At 36.7% G+C, this 12,656-nt stretch overlaps 1 long non-coding RNA gene across 3 annotated transcripts in view; it reads right to left on the bottom strand.

Annotated features, from left to right (window-relative positions):
* Positions 1-1,497: 1,497 nt before the first annotated feature.
* The window catches only part of LOC146375184 (uncharacterized), a 59,877-nt gene continuing 48,718 nt past the window's right edge, over positions 1,498-12,656 (bottom strand). The window contains exons 4-5 of one of the 3 annotated variants that reach the window (XR_014802009.1): positions 9,548-9,703; positions 1,498-3,527 (exon numbers count right to left, since the gene is read on the bottom strand). This is a non-coding gene — a long non-coding RNA (uncharacterized LOC146375184). The remainder of the gene's footprint in view (positions 3,528-9,547; positions 9,704-12,656) is intronic. The other 2 variants (XR_014802008.1, XR_014802007.1) reach the window with 2 other exon arrangements.

Here is a 12,656-nt window from a genome sequence, read left to right as displayed (position 1 = left end):
TACTCGTAAGAGGTGTATCTGTTTCAGACTAAACTTATTCAAGAAATCTCCACTGCCTTTTCCCCCCACACCACTAGTGTAAACCGCTGACAAACCATCATCACCACCAACTGACAACTATCACTGGATTACTTTTGTTCTTAAGAAAGTTCTCATGTTATACAGAGCTTAATTTAATTTGTATTTTCTAAATAAGTATCTGTGGTAATTTGTCCAATATAGATTTTATGTATGCATATTAAGTAGAAGTTGTGTTGAATCTAAAATTACATGTATCATGACTGCTTAATGTACCTAAACGTCAGTGTGCATGTGTCACAGCTGCTGTTGCCTCTGGTGATTTAAAGCTGTAGCTACGGAAATGACATGATGCCATTCTCATGCATTTAGAATAGTACTGGTTGCACACAATTAGCACCTTGGAAAAACTTGAAGTGAAATAAGTAGCAGGCAGATGTTAGCTACACATCACTGAGCTAAATGACCTTTGACCTACTGAGGTGAAGTACCTTCAAACCATTTAGTGATCTGACCTTTTAAGCAGTTTTGTATGATCTCAACAGCTTTGAAGAACACTGAAGAGCAAATGAACACTATAGAATAAAGGGGCACTCAGGTGTGAGTTTTTCCAGGACTCCAGAGGAGATAGCTGAAAGATTTTTCAGGAAATAATGCTTTATACTGAGATTTCGAAAGTTTATGGATGCATATTTGGCTCAAACTAATCATATTAGTCTCACTTGCAGTTCACTGGTAATGGTAAAACTGTTGTGTGATTGTTTTGGCATGTCCGACGTCCCACCTCATTTTTATAGTTTTTATTAAATACTTGTGTTTTTAACATTAAAAATCAGCACAGGAGGTGGTGGTTTACATATATCTATAAGCACAGGTGGTGGTGATGACAATGACAACAAAAATAGCTAATAATAATAATAACGAAAATGATCGTCATAATCTATCTGTAAAATAATCTGTACCAAAACAAAAACAACACTTTATTTGTTTATTTTCACAAGTCAGTTCATGGTCCAGGAAAAGAATTGAGATAATCATGTCACTTGTAGTTCAATTGATCTAAGTGCCAATGCTGTAAAAAAAAAAAAAACGTCTATATTTGGGAGCCAAAGTGTCCATCTAAAAGTGTGAGAACACGGTTTACATTTGAAGCTATCAACAATTGCACTCTATGTCCTAGCCAAGAGGAAGCAACACTCCCTGAATAACACTGATATTCACATTAACGTGTGCCACCTATCCATTTGAAGCTTTGTCATCATAAATATTTTAATAGATCAGGAAAGAGATACCCAATTTGTAGTAAACATCTCAGTTATTCTTTCCTTCCCAGTTATACTTGCCAGTCCAGTTAAAACAAACTGAAAAAGGAATGTGAACTGAATGAACTAAACCAAATGTAAACAATGTGAACATCTTTTATTGAAATGTGAACTGTGGCTCCTTAAAGTGTACCAACAAACACAACAGACAAGTTCCTCAGTTTGAGATGCTTTATTAGTGTATTGTCATCATTTCTTACAGCCAGGATTCACTTCTGCCTAAAATGAGAAGCACGCAGAGCTTTATAGGCAGCTAAAGATATACGCCCTCTCTCACCACTTTGTCTTTCTCTTTTTCACATGCACTCTTCCTTCTTTGGTCTTTGTCCCTCTTTTAAGTTTACACGGTTCCTTTTACAATACACAAACACACTGCAAATGTATTTTTTTGTCTGCATTACCCATATGAACAAACTGAGCTCTTTTCCTGTCCACTCTTTTGTATGTACCATACTGATCGGTATATTGTGCAAGAAATTACACCTGAACCTGAATGTCCATGCCACATTAAACTCCTCTGTTTACCGATCAATCACCCACTTGCTTTAAAAAGTGTCACTTCACTGAAGCATTTCCTAAACATGATACCTGAAAACTCCACGACTCTTAAGAAAAACTGCATTTTATTTAATTTTTTTATTTCATAGGTACTTCATACATTGCAATCTTACATTCTGTGCCATCATTTTCAACATGGGGAAAAAGACACGGCTATGAGAACCTGCTTCCTGCTCAGCACTCAAATATCACTGCCTCAATGTAAGAGAGGTCAAACTAAACCAAGTCGGGGGGTATGTTTTTTTTCTATGTGTGTGTGTGTATGTGTGTGTGTGTGTGTGTGGAGGGGGGGTGGGGTCATATATTGACTATTAATTGACTATTAAAAGTGTTGATTTGTCAAAGCTTCTTTTAGATTATTAATTTGCCCATAAAAATAGTGTATGCTTCTTTTTTAATAATTAACAGCCAAATGTATCAATTCCATAGGCTAGAATAATTAGTTTATTAATTAATGGTAATGTTAGAGCAAAACAAGTACAGGGAAAAAGTAGGTGAGACGAGCATCCACATCAGGCCTTGAAATTGTAGGTACAAGACTACATGTAGTCTTCCCACTTCATGTTGTAGAATGGAAATGTTACATGTTACAAATCTTACACATGCAGAAAAAAAAATTTCAGGCACCAATCTTTATATAGTTAAGGGAATAAACCAGTGTATATCAACATTTTCTAGGGTCAGGGTTTTCTAGGCATGACTCACTTTTCACGTAGTTTCTATCCACTCGTGTTAATCCCAATTCCTATGAATGCCAGAGTATGGATACATTTAAAAAGTAGAACAGAGAGGAGTATGTCTTTCTCTTAAAACACAGAAAAGAGGAGCTCTTTAGGTCTGGGGTGTCTCCAAACAGAAGCGGAGTCATTACATTCCTACAAGGAGGCGCCTGTTAAGCTCTTTAACACCATCTAAAGAAGTTCCCTAACATTGCTGAAGTCATACCTATGACTCAGGACGGATTAGTGGAAAAATTTTCAAAACCCTGCTCAAAACATGGGAACTTTAGGGTAAAAACCATTTTTTCCTGATGTAGTATATTTCAGGAGAAGTGGGGAAAAACGGTTCCTGTCATGTAAAATGTGTACACATTTCTGATGAATGACATGTTCTCAGCAATAACGACTTTTTAAAATTTTACTACGTGGTTGTAATGTGTGACAATAGCCATGAAGCCCACTCGCCCCATGAATGGCAGCCTGTTAATGGTTTTAAAACACTGTAGTGTTACTCAGCAGTGTCAGTCAACCAGACCAGTTAGTCCTTAAACTGTGGAACTTAATCGCTGGTGTAAAAAAATATTTCTGATTAAAAATAATAAATAAATATTTTTTTAAAAACTGTTTCTCCATCGATTACGAAATTTGATCTGAGATACAGCTAAGTCACATCTACAGACAAACACAGTCTGAATCACAAATACCTCTTTAATTCCTTTTTTTGTTCATCCTTTCAACCTTTGAGCAAATAATTCCCTGAGGCATCTCCACAGTGCAATTTATTTTGCCAAGAACCAGCAGCTGCAAACCACAACACAGCACCACCTCTTCTGTAGCTGCCTGCAGTCACCAGCCTTTCCATCTCATGATGATGAGGTCATAACCACAAAGTGCCTCAGCAACATCTCAACTGGAACAAACCCAGAGAAAAATATTGTTAGGATGCAGGGCAAGACATGGAAAACATGTAAATGATCCTAAGTGTAGGAAAAGACATAAAGAAACTGTTAAAACATAAGGAGACGCTGCATTAAGCGGTCATCTGATATTATTAGGCATCATTAGTACTGTAGTTAGAAAAGAACACAATGCAACACAATCACAATCACAATACGTTTTCCAACATCAAAAATAAATGTTTTAGAATAAACCCTTATAAGTTAGCTACAGCACATACTACAGCACTTGTTGTAGTTGGCACCACGCGTGCATTCTCGTTATATGCAGCACAACCTGAGCTGCATTTGCTGAGTTCAATTACAATTACACATTTTGAGTTATGTTCATGCTCAACGTCTGATTATTTTCTAAAAGCCTTTGGAAATTTTCCTTTGAAGGATCAAATGTCTTAGTTAGACTTACAAATCCTAGGAGATGAGGGCATGTCTCCCTCTCAACTGATACCACACTGACAACATTTTTAAACTCACCAAAAATCAATCTATTTATAAAGCGCTACTAGATTTATTTACTACCACTTCACAACTGTTGTTGTGAAAAGAACTTCATCAAACAATTCACAGGACTGCTTAAATAGCAGCATCTTTTTTTATAACTCTGAGCTCTTTCTCGGGCTACTACACACTGCATTACTGATGAAGGTTGGTGCATAGTAATGTATGTATCAGGCTGACATTCAAATCAAATTCATATCAAAGCTGTAAGTGTCTCCAACATCTGAATGCAGAAGCCTACTCCCTTTTAACCAGAGTGGCAGCTGAATCATCTCTTCAATTTGCGACTCAACAGCAGGAGGAATATTACTAACCAGTTTAAGTTTTACTTGCCATTTCATTTTGTTTTCTGACCACATTTAATCATTAGAACTAGTTAGATTTATGTTGAATATTTTATGAGTATGTTGATTTTTACCTTCATTATTATTTACTCCATATTCTTTAGTTAATCAGTGTATTTTGTTAAAAGGTGTACATAAAACACAAAAGGAAGGTATCTCATTGTGTCAAGCACAAGAATCTTGGTCACAGCGATTGCTCACATATTTTAGAAATGTTGCATTTATCTCACACGGAGCGTTTCAAATTCGAGTGAATAGAATCCGTCTCAGGCGAATGGTGTGCTTGTGTGTGCGTGTGATGATATTACACAAGAGTAATCCACATACAGCTCTGAACACAGTGGCAGACAGAGCACCTGCACCCTCAGGCTTTCCTCATGGGCTATTGACGCATAGCATCGCGAGGCCTCATAAGGAGACTTATCAGTGTTTGAGCCACATAAGGAAGTAGTAGTAGGAAGTAAGGGAGAGAACTGGAAGGTATCTGAATATCTGCCGCCGAGGAACCCAGGGCTGCTCCGTTTCTGATTCTGTTCAGTCTGCGCTTTATGACACATATCCTTTGGCAATATTCTGTAGACTGTTGTTTTAGCATATTAACCTCCTATAATGCTGAAATTAATTTCAAATACAAAACTATAAAAAGATCTAATATACACCTATTCAAAATTTTTCACCCAAAAATATACTTGAAAGCAACTACTCCTGCCCTGCATGCTAAAAATTGATTCCAAGCCCAGTGCAGTAAACTGTGACTGTATCTGAAACGTTGGGAGTGACGCTCTGCTCATATTTCCTTTTTAGATACTAGAACTGAACAGCATAAAGACATGCAAAGTTCTTTATCAGAAAGTATACAGCTACAGTTTAAAGTTTGTAGGTTTTTAATCTTTAGACATGTCTGTAGAGTTCCCAAAAGTTTATGAAATGTATCATTTTATGAGCTATGTATAACGCTACCACTGAAACGTAGGCTACCGCACAATTTGATCTCTAAAATGTTTCGGTTCTCAACTGTCCTTTTTCGTATGTAGTCATTAGCAAAGTTAGGAGACTTAACTTTTTCAAACTTTAGGAAAAGTGAGCTTCTGTGCACTTAGAGTAGATAAGTACCGCCTTTGCAAACACAAACACAAGTCTAGACAAAAAAAACAACCAGACTGCAAATGTAGTGGATGTTATTTCTTTACTACAACCTAGTGTTTATAAATTCACAGAAACATCTGTGTCAAATTGTCCAACATCTCTGTAGCTTCCCACACACACACACACACACACACACACACACAGACACACAGCAACGATGATCAAAACAAAGGAAAAATTGGGCTGTGATCATGACTAAAAATACAATGTAATTCACAATCCAGAGATGATTCTCCACTCTTATTAAACTTATTGGTGTATGTCGTTTCTTTTTCCTTCCTTTTTCCACAGACAAAGCCTCAGCAATTAGAGAAGTTAGGTTTGGACATGAAAATAATTAAAAAGACACTCACTTTTCAAAGATATCCTCCCATCATCTATTCATTTTCTTGTTTACGCCAGTTTGTCCAGACTACTAGGCATAATACGTTGGCAATCTGCTTATAGGTTGTGCGTGTGTGTATTCCACTAATAATTGGAACCTGGAGAAAAGTTTGGATAGCTACCTTTACCCTGACCATTTAATCTAACAGATTAGCTTGTTCATCCTTAATTTATCTGAGACTTCTCACAAGCCTTACCAGCTCTGAAGCAGGTGAGATCTAAGTTATTAGCCTAGACGTCTAAAGAGAAAAACTGTTGCATAAACTATTGGTTCAAAAGAACCTCAGTAACTACTAACTTGTACTTCTATAGTTGCAGTTTTTTACTGAAGACAATAAGTAATTACTTACAGTGCAGGGCTGAAAAAGTGAACGCTCACTGTGAGCTTCTAAGTCAAAGGCATTAACCAATTATAAATTGGTGGTTATTTCTTCTGTTACACAATCTTATAACACCCCATTGAGCATAGAAGTATAATCTCTGCCAAGAAATACAGTTAAATTATAGTCAGTAAAATATTACAGGCCTGACATTATTTACTTTCCATTGAACGTCACGCTCTAACTTTGGAGTTGTTAAAATAATAAGTACTTTTTCATAATTAAAAACAAAGTTTAATGCATATGGGGTCAAGGTTAAAATTTTTGAAACTTGTACTTGCTTAAACAGAATTTACCATATCAGATTTAGTTTTAAGGCTAAATTATTAGGATGACGGTTGCTGTGCTAAGTCACAATGGACCCTGTCTGCACAGTCTAAACAGACTAAAAGAAAGTGTTTCTGTGGCTCTGTCTGAAGAAAGAGCCTTACAGTTTTGGCTACACAACAGACAATAGGAACCCTAGCTTTGTGGATCAGTGGAAAAGATGGAAAAAGATGAAAGCTGTTAGCAGACATTTACGCTTAAGGCCTTTAGCAGATGAATTTTTTGGAAACCTTATGCTTAGTTGCAAGTGAGGATGAACCATATGTTTTCCGCTTGATTGTGGTTACTTTTTAACACAACATGCTGATCATTAAGACTCGTCATTCATGTTTCCAGTCTCCAGTTCATTTATTATTTTTACTATTTTTGTTAATTTATGTCTTATTTCAGCAAGAAATACATGTTTTCTAATACAGATCCACTTGCAGCAAGGAATTTCTAAAATCACCTGGGTTTTTTTTTTTTCACAAATAATGTAATAATTTGTATTTCCTGCTCGTCTCTGCACACTATGTTTAAAGAGCAGCTGCTACTAGCATTTTACACAACTATAAATGTTCTGCTCTTGGCTTTTATTTAAAATTAGTTTTGGGAGAAACGACACAGCTAAAATCCCCGGAAACTGAGCTCTCTTGTGTAAGTTTGCACAATATAAAACAGACACAGTATACAAAGTGTACACAACCACATTATTAAGACAAATCTCTACAGTTGTCCCCTAACTGACAGGATCTCCTCCTGAGGATGAATGTCTTTAGCCATCTTAAAGTACCATAGGTGAACACTGTGATTAAAGACTTTGTAAGACGTGCAACAAGATAAATTACAGTCTTCCATTTATAACCCACCCTTTCTCCTCACACTGCACCAACTACAGGCCGGACGGCTAGAAATTTTTTTGCTTTGGTGATGCTGTTAATCATTCTGCTAAGAGCTAAGGAGATAAATTAGCCTGTTGCCCTTTTAAAGTGGAGGCCCACTTAGTTTCAGACTCGGTATTGCTGTGAAAGACATTTCAGCATGCAGCTTAAGCTGCATTTTTAGGGTTTGAGATTATTGTCAAAAGCATAGCTGCATAAGGTCGGATCTCAGGACACTGAGAAAAAACATAGTGTTTTATATCCGTTATATAAATACCCTTACTAATTTGTACAATAGCCCCAGAGCTCAAACTGCTCACACTCGCAGCACTTTAACCACAATCTGCTTCTCCTCAAAAGTAAACAACTTTTTGAAGAAAGCGGTATACAACGGGAGTGCCCGTTCACTCCAGTGATTCTTTTCTCTCAGGACAAAAACACAAGTTTGATGAATAATTTACTGAAGGTACAGGACTAGATCAACCAGTCTGATGGATGAGTGGGTGCTTTGTCTTCCCTGTTTGCTTTAGTGGATCTGCATTTAGCTCCTACATAGTGCATTTATCAAAATGAAACTGAATGTGTTAAGATATTTAACATTATCGCATCTCTGTATGACTAAATAAATAAATATTAATCAGTTCATTTAAAGGCATCATCGCTGTGCTTTCTAACTTTTAAATATGAAAGGTTTCAGTTTTGACAGATTGCCAAATGAATCATTAATAAAATTAAGTTTAGTATTCATCTAGACCCTTTTTTTTTGATGCGATAACAACCAAAGGCACTGCTTTTAAATTAAGAATTTGTATCTTTAAATTGATGCCTTTTGTGTGTTTGTTATTGATGTGACAGCAGATTGAATTTATCACGATATGCTGTGCGTTAGGCAGATTTAGTACCCAGTATGCAGAGTAAAGGTAAACTCATGAGACTGGGACTCAAAGGAAATGCAAAACAAAACTAAGCTGGAGCTAGAAGTGCAACCTTGGAGTCAAAAGGAAAACCACAGAAGAAAGGCGCACAGAGCATGTAGGAGAACACGACAAGGAACTGAGGAAAACTGAAGGCTTAAATACACACAAAGTATCTGAGGAGAGGACACGGCTGTGGAAAACGAGGCACAGGTGAAGAGAATCTAACTAACAAGACAAGGAACCACAAAACTGAAGATGAGGGAAACAATGAAACATTAGAACTCCTACACTGAGGGAAGGCTACGAAAAATAACAAGACACTATACCAAATTACCCAAAGCAGAATGCTAATAAAAAAAAACATCAACTCAAACTTTGGTAACTATTGTGCATGATGTGAATATGTGAACATTGTGTTTCTGTTCTGTGTCCTGTTCTGTTTCTATATGTGTGTTTTTGCTGCTGATACAACCAAATTTCCCCTTGTGGGACAATTAAAGGATTATTCTATTCTATTCTATTCTATTCTATTCTGTTCTATTCTATTCTATTCAGGAAACTAGAACTCAAGCACAAAATCCAAACATAATTATAAGCACACTGGATATCATAGATAAGAAAAATCTTAACTGAAATAAGAGAACAATCTCAAAATACTGAGTCAGTGACCCAGGAGCCATGACAGAATTTTCTTAGGATACAAGTTATTTTACTTTTAAAGAACAATGTCAGTGCTCGATTAAGCCGAAATGCACTGAAGCTGTTTTTTATATTAAAAGCAGAGCAAATACAAGATGAGAACAGAAATCTAGGGACACATGCTCTAAATCCAGAAATGCAACATAAAAAAAATGTGTCATGAGAGCTCCTGAGCGATTCCATTCCTGGGGCTGTTTTTTAAAAGAGCTGTTCCAGACAGACAAGCGTAATTGTTCTAATTCTTACCTCATTAGGTTTTGATATATTTCATGAAAGAAAAGTAACATCCGTTGTATCTCTCAATATAGGGAGTGGTTTCCTTTAAGCACTTTCTAACTATCATGCTTACCTACACTCAGACAGATGTAGGGGGCAGTTTTGGGGTTCAGTATTTTGCCCAAGGACACTTCAGCACTAACCTTCTCATTAGCATACAGTCCCATCTGCCTCCCAAGACACGGCCGACATTCACTGGTGGCCATAACTGGCTGCATACTGTCAATGTAAATGATAAGTTCTATTTAGACTTTTTTTTTTTTTTTTGTTAAAGTCTGCCAAGATTCAGGGTCCAGAAACTGTAAACAAAACAGAAAAAACAAAATGATGCAAGGACATAATGTTGCAAAGAGGAATCCACATAATTTTCCAATATGCAGCACCATCTGCAGTACTGCTATGACAGCTAGGTGTTTACAGTGTAACAAATATACTGTGTTTTTTCTGTGAGGGCTGACACACTAAAGGAAGAAGGGATTTTCTTGCACTTTCAGATTTGGATTGAAGGTTGGGCAACTGAAGCTAACTGATGTTCACTTTTAATTTATTATGTGCAGCCTGTGAGTGTTAACACAAATTGCTTACTGGTTAAAGATCAAAGGTTATACCATGGGATTTCTCAGTTAAATCACTCTATTCATTATCGGTGGAAGGAGATGAAGCAGCTTGATGGATGAATGGATTTGTTCTCTTATTGTCACTTTTGATAAATTGGAAACCTGCATCAGCGATAAGCAGGTTTCAGAGTACTTAGCACCAGATGTATGAATTGGCTGGAGATCAAAGGTGAAAACAAGGAACTTGTGCAGTGGATAAGTTATCCTCCTGTCAGTCCTCTCTGGCAAATTGTTTTCCTTTTTTGTCCATATCTCTCAGTTTTACTTCCCAATAAATGTGTCTAATTTGGCTAAGAACACACACCATAGGCAGTTAATAAAGTAAGGTGTATATATATATGCAAACACTGGAAAGCACATGAAGAAAAACTACTATTAATATTCAAACTAGCAATGAGGCAAGCTTTCAGAGCTCAGAGATGCCCATCGTCATAGAGCATGCAGCAAAACAAATCAACATTTTAAGTTGGCTTACTGATCCCTTGTGATCAAATGAAGCAAAAGCCGCCTACAACAGTGCAGAGAAACCACATAACATTTAACACAGCTCAAAGCTTTGAAAACAACAATCCTGTCAGAAAAAAGCCTGTTTGCTTGGTTGATTTACAACACACACATGATCACAGTCCTTGATGTTCACTTTTATTTTGTATTGATTGAAAAAACACAATTTCTATGATTTTATTTGCATTAAACTAGTCCTGGTTTTATTTCACAATATGTTTCTTAAGTGCTGAGAGTCAGTCACATTTTGTTTTAGCTAATAAGTATATTTTAATATCTACACAAATGGCTAGTGAGATACTGTAATGAGACTGTGCACTTGTGCATAGTGACTGTAAATGTCTTATTTCATAATTTTCCAGTTGAAACTACAAAAATAATGCAATCGCTTATATATTTGTAAGTTCTTAATTACTGTATGTCTATGTGAGTCTATAAGTACTCTGCTAATAGAGCAGGAGTGAGTGATTTATTTTCCACTGGACTTGCTTTCCCCTTACATTTTTACAGAAGAAGGAGTTCACTTGCTGACTCGGGAGATGGAAGTGGAGATAAATGGCTCAGCCAGAGACCAGAACGAGAGAGTTGGGACATTTACCACAAATTGTGATATGGTCATGCACACACACACACATACACACATGCACACAGCTGTCAAAACAAGTGAAGGAATAGAGGCTGTTTTGCACAAGAGGGAAAATCTATAACATCTGCTACTTTTTTGCTTATTGGGTGCATGTATACTCGCATTAGTCATTTTGTAGAGTCATAAAATCAGTTTACACAATCACAATGTAGGGACTCCGCTAACTATTAGTAAGGAAAAATAAGTCTCCTGTAGATGTAAATTAATTTCAGGGAGAAGGCTTGGTTTAAGGTAAGTAGTGGTTATGGTTGGGGCGAGTCTCCAGGAAGTGTGCCAGTGTCCTCTTAAGTGATGCAAACACAGCCATGTTTGCACATCTGTGCGTGTGGAAGAGTGACGACTGGAAACCATCATACTACACTTGCTCTCACGCACTCACCCTGAAGAGAGTTGGCTAATTAAATTATGTGGCTGTCAGAATAAGGCTTTGCAGGTCTGCATTCAATTTTCACTTTTCATTTAAAAGAATTAAAAACACAATACTGACCAAACCCCAGGGACTGGTCTCTGTGTAGTGTACTTTATTCTAACTATTGTGACTAAAGCAACATTTCTAACTTAATGCTGATCTCACTCCAACTGTGCAGTTGAATCAAATCTGTTAAAATAATGCAAATTATGTTAACAGAATGTAACATCATTTACAGGCTATTTCACATTAATATTCAGGGAAGACGATTATTGTACAGCTGCACCATTTCTGGCACCTATTTTCCATTGTTAGACCTCCGATTAACAGTACAGTTAAACTTATGTTATACTATAACTTTGGACACAATAACACTGTTCCCCCAAATGCGACAGTCTAATTACTACTTGACGTAGTTGCAAAGCAGTTCATCATTAATCTTGTTTGTATTTCCTTCCTTGTCTTGTATTTCTGTGTCTTTATGATCCAAGGTGAGTGAAGTGAGCACAAGGCAGGATCTCCATCCAACAGAAAGTTATCCAGCTATCATGGAATGGTTTGCAAAACTAAGGACATTTATCTCGTGGTCACAAAACTGGACTTCTCCCTAGATCTTTACCTTAATATGTAGTGTGCCCTTTATTCATTTTCAGATGTGATTATCTATTTTTGCATTTGTTTTTGACTGCAGTAACCAATTTAGCAGTTTTGCCAACATGCCAACAGTCTTTGTAAGAGACATGAGATTAAAATCTACAAGCAAGCCTCTTATACTTGATATGTTATTCTTGCAATCCTTCCAACAAACTGTCAGGAAAAAATGAGCTGCTATTGTCACACACTCCCCACTTAATCACACTTAAAATTACTGTGATAAAGGTGCAAACGTGTTGTGGCTGGTGGGTCAAATCACAGTAATCCAGCACAAATAATCACAGTTTTATAATCAGTTGTGTTTATGGGAGTTCCAGAAAGACATTTTTTCCCTTTCTTTGACAAATAGGTTTACTTACATTTGGCACTACAAAGAAACTTATTATACGATCTCAAATAAATTTGTAGTTTTTCTTACTTGC

This window comes from Perissodus microlepis, chromosome 13 (genome assembly GCF_051167445.1).
Source record: "Perissodus microlepis isolate ML-2025 ecotype Zambia chromosome 13, ASM5116744v1, whole genome shotgun sequence".
Classification (NCBI taxonomy): domain Eukaryota; kingdom Metazoa; phylum Chordata; class Actinopteri; order Cichliformes; family Cichlidae; genus Perissodus; species Perissodus microlepis.
The sequence above is the reverse complement of the archived record's forward strand: the minus strand, read 5'-3'. Positions and strand labels throughout refer to the sequence as shown.